This window comes from Crotalus tigris, unplaced genomic scaffold (assembly GCF_016545835.1).
Source record: "Crotalus tigris isolate CLP2741 ecotype Arizona unplaced genomic scaffold, ASM1654583v1 scf7180000017550.10884619, whole genome shotgun sequence".
NCBI lineage: Eukaryota > Metazoa > Chordata > Lepidosauria > Squamata > Viperidae > Crotalus > Crotalus tigris.
Genome location: NW_024096468.1, coordinates 9,338,829 through 9,355,951, shown reverse-complemented (window position 1 = coordinate 9,355,951; position 17,123 = coordinate 9,338,829). Strand labels below are relative to the sequence as shown.

The following is a 17,123-nucleotide window of genomic DNA, read 5'->3' as shown; positions in this document are numbered from 1 at the left end:
CTAATGACCTTATGTCATGGTTTGATAACCATCATCCAGTTTTGCAGCATGTATGTGCCTCATCTCTTTAAAAGCAAACCGACACTGTAGACCATAAGGCTTCTTTGTGGACCATCATCTCAATGTTTAGTTCATTTATAAACCAGGCTTTAATTTATACCGTCATCACCCTCTAAAAATAAAGCTCTTTCTCTCTAAATATGGACCTCACTTGCTTTCCCCTGTGGGATGTTTATGACTGTGTGAATGTGTGTGTTGGGGGGGGAGAGCTGAGTGTTTGGAAGTTGAACTGTTGTGTTGTTGCTTTCTTCACGGGCGGAAGAGGGCTCAGGATCAGCAGGAGAAATTAACAAGCTGTGCAAGAGTTGTGAGTTTTAAACAGCAGCATCGGAAAACTGAGAAAACACATGCGCTGAGACCACCTGTCGCCGCTGTCTTATGTTCCTTCTGCCCACCCCCCAAGTCTATTTATATTTTGCAATGTTCATTTGTATTATTTTTGTGAGAATCATGCACAAGGAAGACCAGGTCTGAGATTTGGATGACATGTTCAGTCTGGAAATGTCTGTGGAGGTTTTCAATCATCCAGGTCATAGTTGCCTCAGAGGTGCTTTTTTCTTCAAAACGTTTCGCTGCTCACCCAAGAAGCTTCATCAGGTCTGATGGCGTGTGTGTGTTTGTGTGTATGGAAGGACAGGTACTGAGACTTGAGACTGGAGGGTGAGGGGTTGAAAGGACAGGTTTTGATGGGGGGGAGGGAGGGAAGGGTTATATTTCTTTGCACTCTCAGAGAGTGCTAACGACCAGATGATTGCAAAGAAATACAGGTAGTCCTCGACTTACGATCACTGCTGAGCCCCAAATTTATGTTGCTATTTGTTAAATTTGTTAAGTGAATTTTGCCCCATTTTATGACTTTTCTTGCTACATTTGCTAAGTGAATCGCTGCAGTTGTTAAGTTATTAACAAGGCTGTTAAGTGAATCCGGCTTCCTCATTGTCTTTGCTTGTCAGGAGGTGGCAAAGGGGGAATCACATGAGTGTGGGACACTACAACCATCATAGTAATAGTAACAGTAGTAAAGTTGGAAGGGACCTTGGAGGTCGTCTAGTCCAACCCCCTGCTCAGGCAGGAAACCCTACACCATTTCGGACAAATGGCTGTCCAGTCTCTTCTTAAAAACCTCCAGTGTTGGAGCATTCACCGCTTTTGGAGGCAGGCTGTTCCACTGATTAATTGTTCTCACTGTCAGGAAGTTTCTCCTTAGTTCTAGGTTGCTTCTCTCCTTGATTAGTTTCCACCCGTTGCTTCTTGTCCTGCCTTCAGGCGCTTTGGAAAATAGCTTGACTCCCTCTTCTTTATGGCAGCCCCTGAGATATTGGAATACTGCTATCATGTCCCCCCTTGTCCTTCTCTTCGTTAAACTAGACATACCCAATTGTAGCAACCATTCCTTATATGTTTTAACCGCCAGTCCCCTAATCATCTTTGTTGCTCTTCTCTGTACTCTTTCTAGAGTCTCAACATCTTTTTTACATCGTAGTGACCAAAACTGGATGCAGTGTTCCAAGTGTGGCCTTACCAAATATGAGTCAGTTGTCAAGCATTTGAATTTTGCTCACGTGACTCTGGGGGTGCTCAATTAGTTGCTCATTTAGTAACCATTTAAAGTTAACAACAGAACAGCACTGAAAAAAGGGACTTATGACCTGGGGTCATCGGATTACCTTTTGCGGCGTTCTGAAAAGCAAAGTAAGTGAGGAAACCAGATAAACTTAACAACCATGTTACTAACTTAACAACCGCAATGATTCACAAGTCACTTTTTTCTGTGCTGTTGTAACTTTAAACGAACTGTTGTAAGTCTAGGACTACCTGTACAGTCCTTCCATTTCCCCCACCCATCCTATCAGAACCTATCCTTCCATTCCCCCCCCCCACATCCAATCTCTACTGTCAGTACCTGTTCTTCCATTCCCACCCACCCACCCCACCATCAGAACTGATGAATCTTCTTGGATGAGAAGCGAAACATTTTCTTCTTCTTCCTCGTGGAAAAAAACAGACCAGTTGCCTTTTGAAGAAAAAAAAAAAAAAAAAAAGAAAGCACTTTTGAGTCCAGTCTGGAAGTGTAATTTGTTTCCATTGCAGTTTGCTTTTCTTTTCCTTTTTTCACACTTGGGAATTATGAAGCTAATGACTGCACCATTCCATACTTGATGTAGATAATGAACGAATCTGTGGGTGAATCTTTTTTGTTTTCCTTTTTGTTATGGATGTTCTTGGGTAACATCTCTCTTTATGAATGAGAGAATTTTTGCATCGTATTTTGGGGTCCTAGTCATTTGTCTGAGAACTTTTTGCAGGCCTAGCACATGCTCTCCAAAATATCACATAAGATTCCGGTCCTCACTGTTCTAATTGGAGGACTGATTTAAATGGGGCACTGTTGCTCTATTATTGAGCTGTGGTTCCTCTTTAACATTCAAAACCTTTTGAATGAAGAAGTAACTGAAAAAGGACAACAAGGAACAGGGAAGTGTTAGTCTGTCACTGAGCTACAGTAAACCCTCTGCTTTCCAGGCCAAATAAAATTCTGATCCTCCGATATTCATTCATTCATTCATTCATTTTCTATGGCTGCTCATTTCATGACTGGGTGCCTTACAATTAAAAAAGTGTATTACTGTTAAAATACTGATTATATTACTGCTGTATATTAAAAGAGGGAGAATAAAGGAAGCAACTGAGTTTTCTGTGTCTCTAAGTAAATAGCCTCATCCCTTAATGGCCTCAAATAGCCTACCTTGGTTCTACAAGTTCATTTATGTATAAGTATTAATCTATTTCCAGTATTAAGACATGCATTCAAACTTTTAACTAATTAACTACAGATAGTCCTTAGCTTACAACCATTCCTTTAGCAACTATTTGAAGTTACAATGGCACTTTAAAAAGTGACTTACAACCAGTATTTGCACTTATAACCATTTCAGCAGCTCCACAGTTGTGTGATCAAAATTTAGATGTTTGGCAACTGGCATGTATTTATGATTATTGCACATGTGGGGTCATATCATCCCCATTTCCCAGCTGGCTCCTGACAAAGTTAATTGGGGAAGCTGGATCTGCTTAATGACCACGTGATTCGCTTAACAGTTGTATTGATTCGCTTAACAACCAATGCAAATAAATTGTAAAATCAAGTGTGACCCATTACTTAGCAACAGAAATTCTGGTCTCAATTGTGATCCTAAGTCAGATTCTACCTATAGTCTAGGCTCTGCACAAAACTACTCCAGCTTTAAATCACATTACTTAACATATTGTGTGAATAAAGCTGCTAGGACATTCGTTGATCTGGTTAAACGTATCAGTCAAACCCAGCCAAAATGAATTTGTGAGGAAAAAAAAAAAGCTTATCTGTACTCTAGAACTGAGGATGATCCTTTCACTAAAAATCAAATAAGGTACAAGTTTTCATGGTTGTAACTGAAAGAAGGAATATAAAGGAAATCAGTAATGCTCTACTATTAACATACTGCCCTGAGTAAGTTGCTGTTATAATTTTATTATTGCTCTTCTTTTCCCTCTGACTATGGCACTGGAAATGGAAAGGGGAGAAGTGTCTAGAGACCTGAAGATGGATTTTTAAGGCCTTTAATGATCATAATTTCTTCTGTTTAACCATGGCCTCTATAGACCTTTGAACAATCCTAGTCACAGGCATGGTTAGCTGTTCATTTTTATTATCGTCTTTATTCCCTTTTAATTGATTACAGAATAATGAGCCATACATTAAAGATCTCCATGCTTAATTTGTGATAATTAAAATTTATAATTACCCTAAGCTTGAAATGGCTGTACAGGTAGTGAAAGGAAGAGAGCACAGGTAACACACCTTATTGAAATTATATTTGATCTTTTTGCTTTGAAAAAGGATGGAAGGGTGTAAGTTTCAAGAGATGTTCAGTTGAAGGATTTTAATTCCCTATTTAGGAGAATACAGATAAAATCACACTGAGAGATCTCTCATCTGCACAAAGGGCTGAGGGAGAGGAAAAAAAACTGTGGAGGAGTTTGTTAAATCAACAGCTTGCAAAGTGGTGATAATTTGAGTCTAGCAACTGCAAATTAGGTGCAATATCTCTTCTCATGCAAGCCGTATTTACACAAAAGCGAAGCTTCAGAAGAAAGAGCTCATGGCCTTTGTTAAATTGAGCCCTGCTCTACAATCATAGAGTGCAAGGTCCCTGAAAGGTCATCTAGTCCAGCCCCCTCCTGAAATGCAGAATGTACTCAGAATCTAATTGCTGTGCTGGCTGGGGAATGTTGGGAGTTGAAGTGCACACATCTGAAAGTGGTCAAAGTTGAGAAATAGTAGACTAGAGCCACCTGAATCAGCCTCCAGGAAAATTCTCCATGGGTCAATCTGTTTGACAGCTCATAGAATCTTCTTGATTGCCTGAACTTTTATCCTTTGGGATTCTGGTCCTGGCTAATAGAGAATTGGTCCATTTCCGTATCTTTGCGATAACACTTCGGGCAATTCAAGACTGCCACCATCTCTACCCATAGCACTTGTTCTGTAAATTTTCATACAACTAGAGGGGTGTTTGTTTGTTTTTTTTTTTAAAAAAAATAACTCTTGGCTTTGCAAATAAAGCAGTTCTGTGCATTGATAAACTATAATGCAAAATGGAATAATAATGAGATGAAAAGATTTTGGTAAGTAGCAGGGTGTCTGCAATGGGGGGGGATTTAAAATGTCAGGATGGTATTCAGAGCCACCATCTTGACTTTTTTGACTCCTCCTGCAAGTTATCTTTGGCTAATTAGCATAATTACTTTCTCTTTTTCTCTTCATCCTTTTTGGCTGCACTGCAAAAGAAAATTAAAATGACTGTAAGAGGGAAATCCCATCTTGATTTCCCAGTGGGCTTCTAATCTAGAGGACCTCTCTAGGGTCCTTTATTTATTTAACTCAATTTGATGGCCACCTGAATCCTGAATGGCTTTGAGCGGGTTTCAATTAAAAGAAAATAAACCAATACATGTTGTCCTTGATCTATGACCACAACTGAGTCCAACATTTCTGTTGCTAAGTGAGACATTTGTTAAGTGAATTTTGTCCCATTCTACTACCTTTCTTGCCACAGTTGTTAAGTGAATTACCGCACTTGTTAAGTTACTAACACGGTTGTTAATTGAATCTGGCTTCCCCATTGACTTTGTTTGTCAGAAGATCAAAAAGGGGATCACATGCCCCCAGGCACCCTGCAACCGTCATAAATGTAAGTCAGTTCCCAAGCATCTGAATTCTGATCACGTGACCATGGGGATGCTGCAACGGTTATAAGTGTGACTAAGGAGAAATTTCTTGACAGTGAAAATAAAATAGATCGAGAACATGAAAGGGAGAACTAATGAGAAGAGAAATAGGAATGTGAATTGCTTAGAGATTTCTTTAGGTTCCTAGTCTAGACAGCATTTTTGCCTCACTAGCAATAGCACTACTATACTTTATAATCAAACAAAAATGTATGAGCAAAGTAAAGTTTGGATGCTTTTGGTGTTCAGAAATATCACTACACATCTGAAGGCCTTCAAAAGGATCCTAGCTTGTGAGGAAGATTTGCAGCCTTTAGCTTGGGAATCAGTCTCAGGTATACCAAGGGTCATCTAGTCATTCCTCCTCTTCTTTCTCCTCCTTCTTGTATTTCTCTGAATTTATTGTAGACTTCAAGAATCTATTTTTACCACTGGAATAAGTAGTAATCTGAAAAATGCGAAGTGGAATAGTTCTGTAAGCCAGTTGCTGTGTCTTCCTTCCTTCCTTCCTTCCTTCCTTCCTTCCTTCCTTCCTTCCTTCCTTCCTTCCTTCCTTCCTTCCTTCCTTCCTTCCTCCCTCCCTCCCTCCCTCCCTCCCTCCCTCCCTCCCTCCTGAACGTTTTTGCTCCAAAATTATTTAACTAAGATGGGTAAATTTGTAAATCTGTGAATTTGCAAAAATAAAATATTTTTTCTCCCTATCCCAGCTGTCTCACATTTCTCAAATATCAACCAATATTTATATCCCTAACCCTTAAGAAAATCGAAATTTATGAATTGTTTCAGTATTCTGAGTTTTCCCTCCATGTTACTATTAACAGGGCTGCTGATTTCTATGGACTCAAGGCAATTGGGGAGGAATTACATAGGGCAGGAGTGTCAAACTGCCAGCCCGTGGGCCGGTTGCATCATACAGAGGCTGCACACACCCCAGATCTGGCAGTGCAAAAAAAGTCACAATACGTCACAATACATCACGTGAAATTGCGAGTTTGACACCCATGACATAGAGGAAGGATCAATGCCCTAGCTGAGAATTTGTGTAGTTCTCTCTCTCCACACACCCTCTGCCCTGCGTCAGCTCTCATTACCAAGGATGAAAGAGAATTTGCTTTTGAAATTTTTTCAAAGGACAAGTTCATTTCAGAAACACTTTTGTGAATGGAGGATGCTGTTGTGCTTATTAGCCAAGTGACTCTTGCCTTGCACAATCCTCTCTGCACACTGGGATGCCTGCAGAGTATGATCAAAAAGTCAAGATGGTGGCCTGCCTGTTTTTTTATGTGCTTTACACATATGATGCATTAAAAAAACCTACATAGTGCTGTGATTGCACTATTGTGACTGCCATCTTTGTTTTTCACCATGCATAGGGACACCTCTGTGATGCGGTGAAGGGGCAAAGGGTCTAAAAGAAGTAATAACCAACTCAGTATGAAACCTGAAGTTCAAATACAAGTAGTCCTCAACTTACTACTGTAAATGAGCCCAAATTTTATGTTGCTAAGCAATGCAGTTGTTAAATGAGTTTTGCCCCATTTTATGAACTTTTGTGCCACCGTTGTTAAGTGAATCACTGCAGTTATTGAATCAACCGATCATTATATGAATCTGGCTTCCCCCATTGACTTTGCTTGTTGAATAGGCTATAAATGGGGATCACATGATCCCGGAACAGTGCAACTGTCACAAATACATGCTAATTGCCAACCACTTGGATTTTGATTACGTGACCATGGGGATGCTGCAATGGTCGTAAGTGTGAAAACCGATCATAAGTCACTTTTTACAGTGGCATTATAATTTGGAACAGTCACTAAACAAATGGTTGTAAATTTACAATTGAGGACTACTTGTATCCTAGCCTACAGCTTTTGAAAGCCAATGAAAACTATTATAGAAAATTGACTCCTCAGCCACATTTATGATTAGTTCAAAATATTAACTATTAAGTTTCCAATTCAGGACTTCTTATTACTACAGGCAGTCCTCGGCTTATGCAATGCCCTATAGTGGTGTCTTGAGGGGAGAGGTTGAAACAGTTTCTGTAGATATTTTCTTAGCCTTCTTTCTGGTTCATGCCATGCGTGCGTATGTAGAAAGCTGGCCATTGTCTCAAAGGAGCTAAGATGCCAAGAGGGCATCTCTCCGGAATTGTGGTTAGAGAAACTCTGGAGAGAAGCTCATACGGAGTGTTGATTGAGTCTCTTCAAAGAAGAGATGACATTTTTGATCAGATGTTAGGATCAAAGGCCCTTTGAGCAAAGAGCAAACAAAGGCAGATGCAAATGGAGTTGGGGAAGGCAAATAAATTAGATGGAGGCACATTTTATTTTTAAGTAAGAGTCGTCATTTTTCAAAATATGCACAGCTCAAAGATGTGTTTCTTGCCAATAAAAAAGGAAACATGAGTTATTGTTAGGTCACATAAATAAGTCTTGTTCTGCCTCATTCCTTATTATGTATGATTTAATTTACAAGTAAGGATCATATCTATAATTACTTATCTGGACATGTGCCCTCCCAGAATTTAAAATCATCACCTTGCTAAGAAATAAATATTATTCCCCAGTTCACATCATGCTCGTGACATCATTTTAATCAAAATCCAATCAGTATTGGAGAAATATATCCATCCATTCTTTCATTATGTCTTTTGCTCTGCCTTCTCGAAATCTGCTAGGATATAAACTATTAATCATGCTTCAGTACTTTCTCCCCAAACATTTATTGACAATCAATCTTTCAGTTTCCCTTGCTGAGCTATCAGATAAGTTGCACCTATTAATAATTGTGTTATTAATTCAGTTTCTTTCTGAGTGCCAAACTTTTTTTAAAAAGCGGAGAACATATTTCTTTTGTACCAATGGAAAGTTACCTAGTTTCGCTATCATTTGCTCCTAGTCTGTCTGCACAGAGAAAGAGCAGTCATAAGCAGAATGGGACAACTTGCCACAGACAACTCGCTGTGGGGCAATTCAACAATTCAATTTAATGATTTAAAGTAATTAAAAAATTATTTTAATTTTTGTCATTCACACTTCATTTTGTCCCTTCGTTGGCATCCTTTCTTTAATTATTCTATTCCACTATTTCTTCCATATTAGTGTAACTCTTGTCCTGCAGCGTGTTTCCCCAGCAAGTTGCCCATGGCGAGTTGGCTATGGCAAGTTGACTGTGGCAAGATGGCCATGGTGAGCTGTCATAGACCTGTAGTAAGAGCCAGGGAGATCTACAGCTGAGGGGACTAGATTTGTTCTGCAGAAATGCTGGCTTGGCCATGGAAGGTCTACTTGACGACTTTGGATCAGATTTTCCCTTGGTCTAGCCTACATAACAGGCTTGTTTTATGTGGATAAAATTTGGAGAGTCTGCAGTGTAAGCAACCTTCAGAAGGGAGGGAGGGAGGGAGGGAGGGAGAGAATGAAGATAAGGCCTGAAAGTTCATTTTGATAGTTTCATGGATCATTTTCTTGGCAACAATGTGCAGGGAAAATATTTCTTTCCATAAGCCTCAAATCTCTGTGTATTCTATTTTAATGGCTACTCTTATGTTCCAATATTGTGAAAGAGGGAGAAACACTTTGCACTGTTGCTGTACACGTGATCTTATCTAACTCTACTGTATTTTACCCTACCATCTTTTGTTCTAAACTATACATCCCCAGTTGCTTCCAAACATCTTGACAGCACCTATGCTTTTCATATCAGTGTGATGAGAAGCAGTTTGCTGTTGCCTTTTTCTCCAGTTTTGGGTGTTTTAGGTGACATAAATGCTTCAAACAAACAAGCAAACAAACAAGTCAATCAATTAACAATGAAATGTTTTGGTGGTCTCTCATCCAGGTTTTAAACAGATTTGACTTCGCTTAGCTTTCCGAGATCAGCCAAAGCTGGTATGTGCTGCCACCTAGCCAGTCTCAGGCAAAAAACATTGATATAAAATTGAAGAAAGAAGGAGATGATTTCTTGCAGGAGGGGGAATTTCCTGTCTCTTCCCTGTCTCATCTGGTAATCTCTCCAAAATTTGTTCTAATTGAATAACAGAATTGGAAAGAACCTTGGAGGTCTTCTAGTCTAACCACGTTGCACAAGTGACCCTATACCAGGGGTAGGCAACCTTGGCTCTTTTATGACTCGTGGACTTCAACTCCAGAATTCCTGAGCCACATGGCTCAGCTTGGAAACCTCTCCCTTTCCCCTCAAGGACTACCCTATTAGGTTTTTATGCTACCCATCTCCCTGTCTGATGACTCATGTTGGAACTACATCTACCAGGATTCCAGGAGGCGCAAAGTTAATTTAAAGAACATTAGGGTGGGGAACAATGACACTTGCCCTTGACCACCTTTGTATCTCTGCAACTGGAAGAGATTAAGAAATGTCAGCTTGTTTTCCTTCCTCCAAAGAATGAGAAGCGTTTATAGAGGCATGGTGGTGCAGTGGTTAGAATGCAGTATTGCAGGCTAATTCTGCCTACTGCCAGGAGTTTGATCCTGACCAGCTCAAGGTTGATTCAGCTTTCCATCCTTCTGAGCTCAGTAAAATGAGGGCCCAGATTGTTGGGGGCAATATATTGACTTTTTAAACCACTTAGGGCCGTAAAGCACTGTGAAGTGGTATATAGGTCTAAGTGCTATTGCTATTGGTATCTTGCATTTGCAGACTCTAGTCTACCAGCTTTTGGAAACAGAGAGTAGAGATCATGAGGTATATTCTCAATTTGCTTTCACTTTTAATGCATTTTCCACCAATAGCAATATCAGCAACCTTGTGTTCTTTATGGAGCTGAGGTGCTAACCTTACACCAAGGAAAGGGGAGAGCATTAATGTAACAATAAATGGTGATAGCTATTTATTTTTTATTTTTTTATTTTATTTTTAACCAACAAAACAAAACAAAGCAAAATATAACACACATACACATACATATACTCCTCTCCCTTTTTTTAACAGTGATTACGTAACGGTAATTTTCTATTATTTACATTTCCCCCCTTATTTTTCTTTAGAATATTTGTCCTTATTGCCCCGTTGTTTCTTATTTACATTTTTCTTCCTTCATATTCTACTTCTTACTAAGAATAATTCATATTATTATACATTATTGTTTCTGGTCTCTAACCAGTCATACTACTTGTTCCATGTTATATAGTACTCTGTGTCTTCCTTTTCTTTTATCTCTTTTGTTAATTTGTCCATCTCAGCACAGTCCAGGATTTTTCTTATCACTTCTTCCTCTGATGGTATATTCTCACTTTTCCAGCACTGTGCATGTGCTCCAGCACTGTGCATATGCGGTGACAGCTATTTAAAGACAATTCCGGTAGAATTTTTTTTTTTCTGAACAACTCTGACTTGACTGTGTCTTCCTGGTCAGTTTTGCTACTCTTTTTCTTTGCCCTAACAAGGAAGGAAGAGATCTCAACTGTCAGTCTATGGAGCACTTTCTATTATCACAGAGGGAGTTATTTTGCAAAGACAGCAATGCCTTTTACCACTCAGGTATGGATTTGTGTCAAAAGCTTGGCCTTCAGCCCTGCAGGGAGTTGGATTTTCAATGGAGAGCGAGGGAGAGAGCTCTGCTGTTTTGTGCAGACATGCTGTTGCCTTGTCACCCACCCTGGGGAAACAGCAAACATTCAGCTGGTGGACATCTCTGGAGGGTAGCTGATATTACACGAAGCAGGTGAGACAAACTGAATGGAAAGTTGAGCTGTCACACTGGTGGTATTTCTCAGCTGTCAGGTTTAGGTTGTGGGGCCTGTGAAACCCATACTAAATTTGAAAGGTCACAGAGCTTTTGAGTCCAACGTCTGACAAACCAATGGATGATGTGTGTGAGTCCCGACGACTCACAGACTGAGACCAGCGTGGTGTTTTTTTCAGACCTTTCCCAGCATCCCAGCTGTCAGACAAAGCCTAGTCTTGAGTCCTGGGACGAAAACAGTGGAGACACCAGTATGGCGGTTGATCCTTGTCACTAGTCAAGTGGGAGGTGCAGGATTTAGTCCCACTCCTCCTGCTGCTATTCACACGGACACCCAGGTCTGTTGCCTTCCTGAAAGTCCTCACTGCTAGGATGGCACTTCACTGTGCTAGTTTGATCAGCTTCCACCCTGTCCCCAATCTCAGCCTCAAGATGGAGGCTGCAGGCAGATGCTCTTCTCTTATGTGGCTGGGTGTGCTGAGTTGTGACATTCTTCAGCTCCCATCAGGTAGCTAGAATCATATGGGAGGGAGCTTGGAGATCTTCTAGCCCAGAGGTCCCCAACCTTTTGGGCACCAGGGACAGGTTCCGTGGAGAAAGGTTTTTCCACAGACCAGAGTATGCGTGGTTTTGTGTACTACTTGCATCCCACAGATGGGGCTTTGGTTATTTTTGCGGACTGGTTGCTGGCATGCTGTGGCCCGGTACTGGTTCATAGACTGGGGGTTGGGGACCCTTGTTCTAGCCCAACCCCCTATTTAAGGCAGGAGCACTTACATCAACCCAGAAAAATGGGTATCCAATCTTTTCTTGAAAACCTCTACCAATGGAGCACCCACAACTCTGGGAGGCAAGCTGTTCCATTGATTGATTGTTTTCGCTATTAGGAAATTCTTCGTAATAGGCTAAATTTCCACGTTAAATCTCTCTCTGAGGAGCTTCCACCCATTGCTTCCTGTCAGTGGTGGGATTCAGCCAGTTTGCACCAGCTCGGCAGAACCAGTAGCTAATTTTTTTGTTGCCCAGGCCCAGAATGGACTTCTGGAAGCAGCACCCATGCAGAGAATTGGTTGTTCACATATTTGGATCCCACCACTGCTTCCTGTCCTTTCCCGTCCTGTCCTGTTCTGTCCTCAGGTGCCCTGGGGGAATTGATCGACTCCCTCTTCCCTGTGGCAGCCCTTCAGATATTGAAATCCTGCCATCATGTCTCCCCTGAGCCTTTTCTTCATTAGACTAAATGTACCTGGCTCTCTTTGCCATTCATCATATGGCTCCAGTTCCCTTATTATCATTGTTGTTGTTCTTCTCTGCACTCTTTCTAGGGCCTCTGTTTTGTATTGTGACCAGAATTGGGCACAGTATTCCAAATGCACCTCCAACCTGCAGAGCCCCAGTCAGCTGATCCATGGTGCTCTAACACCTCTGGGGTCAAAACTGCTAATCACTCTCTGTGGAGTCTCTGATGAAGGGGTGCCCCAGCTGCTGAGCCTCTTAACAATCATGTGATTCAATTAATAACAGATGTGATTTACTTAACATGGCAAAAAAGGTAAAATTGGGCTTGTCTCACTTAACAACTGCCTTGCTTAGCAGTGGAAAATCCTGTCCAATTGTGGTCATAAGTTGAGGACTACCTATATAGCGTCCCTTCCTGTCTGTAGCATTTTCCAGTGAGAAAAAAAGTGAATGGAAAGTTAAATCCTCAGGCTCTTTTCAGGGGTTGTATAAGATTAAAGAAAAGGGTGACCTCATTAACTCAAGCTGAATCTGTTTTCAAAGCAAGTCTCCAAACCATAATTATTGTGTTGCTGAATTAGTTCAACAGTTAACCATTTGCTCCTGTTATCTCCATATAATGAACTGGACTCCTTCTGGCCTCCCAATTGGCTTTGAAGCGTTGCCCATTCACAGGATGTCCTCAAGGGGGCAGAGCCACCCTTTGACTTCTAGACCCTACAGAAATGACCAGGGAATCCTTACGAAAACCAGCCTAACCCTAGAATTGGTGGCATTCTAGGAGGTGACAGCCCTGTGGAGTCTATGGTGCTGAAAACTCAAAACGAATGTGGTCACACTTCTTTCTGACTGACAGATTTTATTAAAAGGGTGTAAGCTTTTGCGAGCTGCAACTCCCTGTGTCAGTTAAATAGAGCGGCTAGGCTGATGTAGGGTTTAAATTAGGGTTTGGTGGGAGGGAATAGAAGGGAGGAGTGGGTGCAGGTTGCACCTGAGACAGATTGCAAATATCTGATCAATTAAGAATTGTGTCATCAAGGAATTAATAATCATCAAGTCCATTCTGCTTATGGAGACGTTCTGAGATTGCCTGAAGTGTTTTGATGCAGGTGAGGTTAGCAGCCTGTCATGCAGTAGTGGAGTTAACATCCCATTTCTTCAAAAACAATGATTTTTAGGTCTGCGGTGTTTTTCAACCCCAGTAGCTTTAAGCTAGTGTGGACTTAAGTTTCCACAATTCCCTGGTCAGCATGCTGGGAGTGCTTGTAATATGTCTCACATATAGCCACATATAACCCCATCTGCATCACCAACCTGTCTTTGCCTCCTTTTCACTCTTCCCTGCCTCATCCCAATTTAAATCCTACACCAGTTTAGCTACTCTAGGCATCTGAGGAAGTGAACTGCAGTCATAAAAGAGATAAACATTATCTCTTGTAATAAAGTTCTTGGGAATTGATGCAGACCAAAAGCGAAGTAGATAAAATTGCATTTCTTAGCTCTTGCCTCTGATGCTTCCAATAGAAGACCCCTCCTCCTCCTCCTCCTCCTCCTCCTCCTCCTGTATGCCATAAACTAGATTTCATGAGCATCTAATTTATTGCAGTTGTCTGTAATTTGATACTTTCATTTAATGCCCCTATCCCTTCTTTTAGACCAGATATGTCAAACTTGCAACATCACATGACATCACGCAACGTATTGGGATAGTTTTGCCATTGCTGGCAATGGGGTGGGCACAGCTTCCAGATGATGCGTCTGGCCCGTGGGCTGGCAGTTTGACACCCCTGTTTTAGACCTTTTAGATTCTAGTTTTTATCTCTACTTTTTCTTATAATACATACTACACATCCCACTGAGTCATCCTTTCAGTGATATTTCCCTCCCTACAAGATTCCTCAATGCCTTCTACAGTGACAGAGCTTCTAATATGCTACCTTCACTGGATCCCAATTGGGATACATTCAGAAATTATCTGCCTTGAAAATAAGCCATGTTGAGTTGTATAGCACAGTCCAACCTCAACACAAGAAATGTTTTATGACATTTTGTATTATGTCACAAACTAATGTCTAACAATAATTTTTATGTCATAAAGTGTTTATAGAATTTGTCAAATTTCAATTCCATGGGAATCATGGGTCCCAGATTGTGGATGCATTCTGTAAGTTAACCCATTTGAGGTCTTTTGATTCAAAATGTTTGTTCTATTGTGTATCATTTCACCCAGTTAAAGGTTACAGAAAACAGAGTTTTAGTAATATATAGATATATTTTTAAATCTCATAAAAATATAGTGGTTATTTACACAAAATATCTCTAACCTGGTCAGTTAATGATTTAGCATTTGTATGATGTGCAAGTCCAATTAATTCTAAGTGTTGGTTTTGGGATTCAGCATACAATGCAAACCCAGCCTATTAATTTATTCTTCAATATGTTGTGTAAACTTGGAAAATGGGTTAGAGCACCACTGTTGGGTCAGTGCAGTGAGCATGTGGTTGAATGATGAATAAGCATGTGCTTAAACAATAAGTAAGTTGAAGTGTTGATTTTGAGTTCACTTTTCAGTTTAATAGCTACTATTGTTTATTTTTTGATAATAATTAAGATTTTTCTGATTGCCAGTATCTGCTCTATTTTCTTTGGTATTAAAAAATATGAAAATGCTCTTAAAGCAAACTCATCTCCTGGAGATTAGGTGGATGTAACCTGGCAGTTTTCTTAGCAATGATATGAAAGTGGTTTACTTGGTATATTGCATTTAATTTTGGTTGCCACGATGTAAAAAAGATGTTGAGATTCTAGAAAGAGTGCAGAGAAGAGCAACAAAGATGATTAGGGGACTGGAGGCTAAAATATATGAACAAGAGTTGCAGGAATTGGGTATGGCTAATCTATTGAAAGGAAAGACTAGGGAAGACATGACAGCAGTGTTCCAATATCTAAGGGGCTGCCACAAGAAAGAGGGGGTCAATCCAGTGCTTTTTTTGTAAAAAAAAAAAAAAAAAAAGTGCCGGAACTCACACACGTCATACAACCCTTCTTGCCTACTCTACAACGTTCCATCCAAAAAAGGTGCCAGAACTCTGTTCTAGGCGTTCTATGACAAAAAAAAAGCCCTGGGTCAATCTATTCTCCAAAATACCTGAAGACAGGACAAGAGCAATGGATGGAAACTAATCAAGGAGAGAAGCAACCTAGAATGAAGGAGATATTTCCTGACAGTTAGAACAATTAATCAGTGGAACGGTTTGCATTCAGAGGTTGTGGATACTCCAACACTGGAGGTTTTTAGGAAGAGATTGTACAGCCATTTGTCTGAAATAGTATAGGATCTCCTGCTTGAGCAGGGAGTTGGACATGATGAGAGCTGTAGTCTCAAAGGTTAGTGGACTGAATCATGAAAAAGTTGAAAAGGTAAGCAGTACAATGTATTCCACTCACTCCCATCTCTTCTTGATAATCTGCCCTCATGTTCAATCCATGCAGAGCATGGTTTATCTTCTGTCTGTCCCTTAATTTAAGAATACTGAAAATTATTTTGTACCACACTAGTGTTTCTCAGTGACTTGTTTGGAAAGAGATGAGAGGTGTTGATGTCCTTCTTTATTTACAATCTATTACTTGGGTGAGTGTACATGTGCATGAATAAAAGCCCGGAAGCGTTAAGAATCAATTGTTTTTCTAGACAAATAGCTCTGTGGTGTATGTAAGAGAGAGGCAGAGAGAGGGAGCACTTATGTAAGAGAAGTGCAATCTATTATCCATGTATTAATATTTCATAGGCAAGAAGGTCAAAATCTGCATTTAAATGAAAATATTGTTTGAAAAGGCAGAACCTCCGATTTCGAGCTGCTGAACCTTGTCTAGCTCTGAAGAACCAAAGACTTGAACTTCTGGGATTGTAAAACGATAGGGCATCAAGTGAGGATTGGCAGAGAAAGTTGTCAGATAAAAGCATCAGCTGTCTGTCTCCATCAGTAGCATTAACACAGAGAGTTTGCTTTCCAATGTGCTTTAAATTTCAAAGTCGTTTTGAAGGGTGTAGAAGGAGCTGCTGGAGTGATGCAGGGACTTGGGTATGATTTAGAAATGTCCTGTCAGGATTCAAGGCCTTAATTACCAGGGGTTCTCAACCTTGGCAACTTTAAGACTTGTGGACTTCAACTCCCAGAATTCCTCAGCCAGCAAAGCTGGCTGAGGAATTCTGGGAGTTGAAGTCCACAAGTCTTAAAGTTGCCAAGGTTGAGAACCCCTGCTTTATACAAATACATTTAACACTTTGCTAGAGAAAGGTTCCCTGCGGACGAGCTCTAGTACAAGTCCCAAAACGTGGAAGACTAAACCTCTGGTCCCAGTGACCAACTCAGATTGCATCCTGCAACATATCCTAGGACACGTATATTCGCCTTCATTCGGGAAAATTTGGATGCTTGGCAACTGGCATGTTTATGATGGTTTCAGTGTCTCGGGGTCATGTGATCACCTTTTGCGACTTTTTGATAAGCAAAATCAATGGGGAAGCCAAACTCACTTAACATGTTACTAACTTAACAATTGGACCATAAGAAAGGCTGAGCGCCAAAGAATTGAGGCCTTTGAACTATGGTGCTGGAGAAGACTCCTGCGAGTCCCCTGGACTGCAAGGCGTTCAAACTGGTCAGTCCTAGAGGAGATCAACCCCGATTGCTCTTTAGAAGGCCAGATCCTGAAGTTGAAACTCAAGTACTTTGGCCACCAATGAGAAGGAAGGACTCATTGGAGAAGGGCCTAATGCTGGGAAAGATTGAGGGCAATAGAAGAAGGGGACGACAGAGAATGAGGTGGCTGAATGGAGTCA

The 17,123-nt window shown here is 40.7% G+C and overlaps 1 long non-coding RNA gene across 1 annotated transcript in view; it reads right to left on the bottom strand.

The window, feature by feature from the left end:
* Positions 1 to 5,543: 5,543 nt before the first annotated feature.
* The window catches only part of LOC120307377, a 36,464-nt gene continuing 24,884 nt past the window's right edge, over positions 5,544 to 17,123 (bottom strand). The window contains exon 4 of the long non-coding RNA XR_005556507.1: positions 5,544 to 5,779. This is a non-coding gene — a long non-coding RNA (uncharacterized LOC120307377). The remainder of the gene's footprint in view (positions 5,780 to 17,123) is intronic.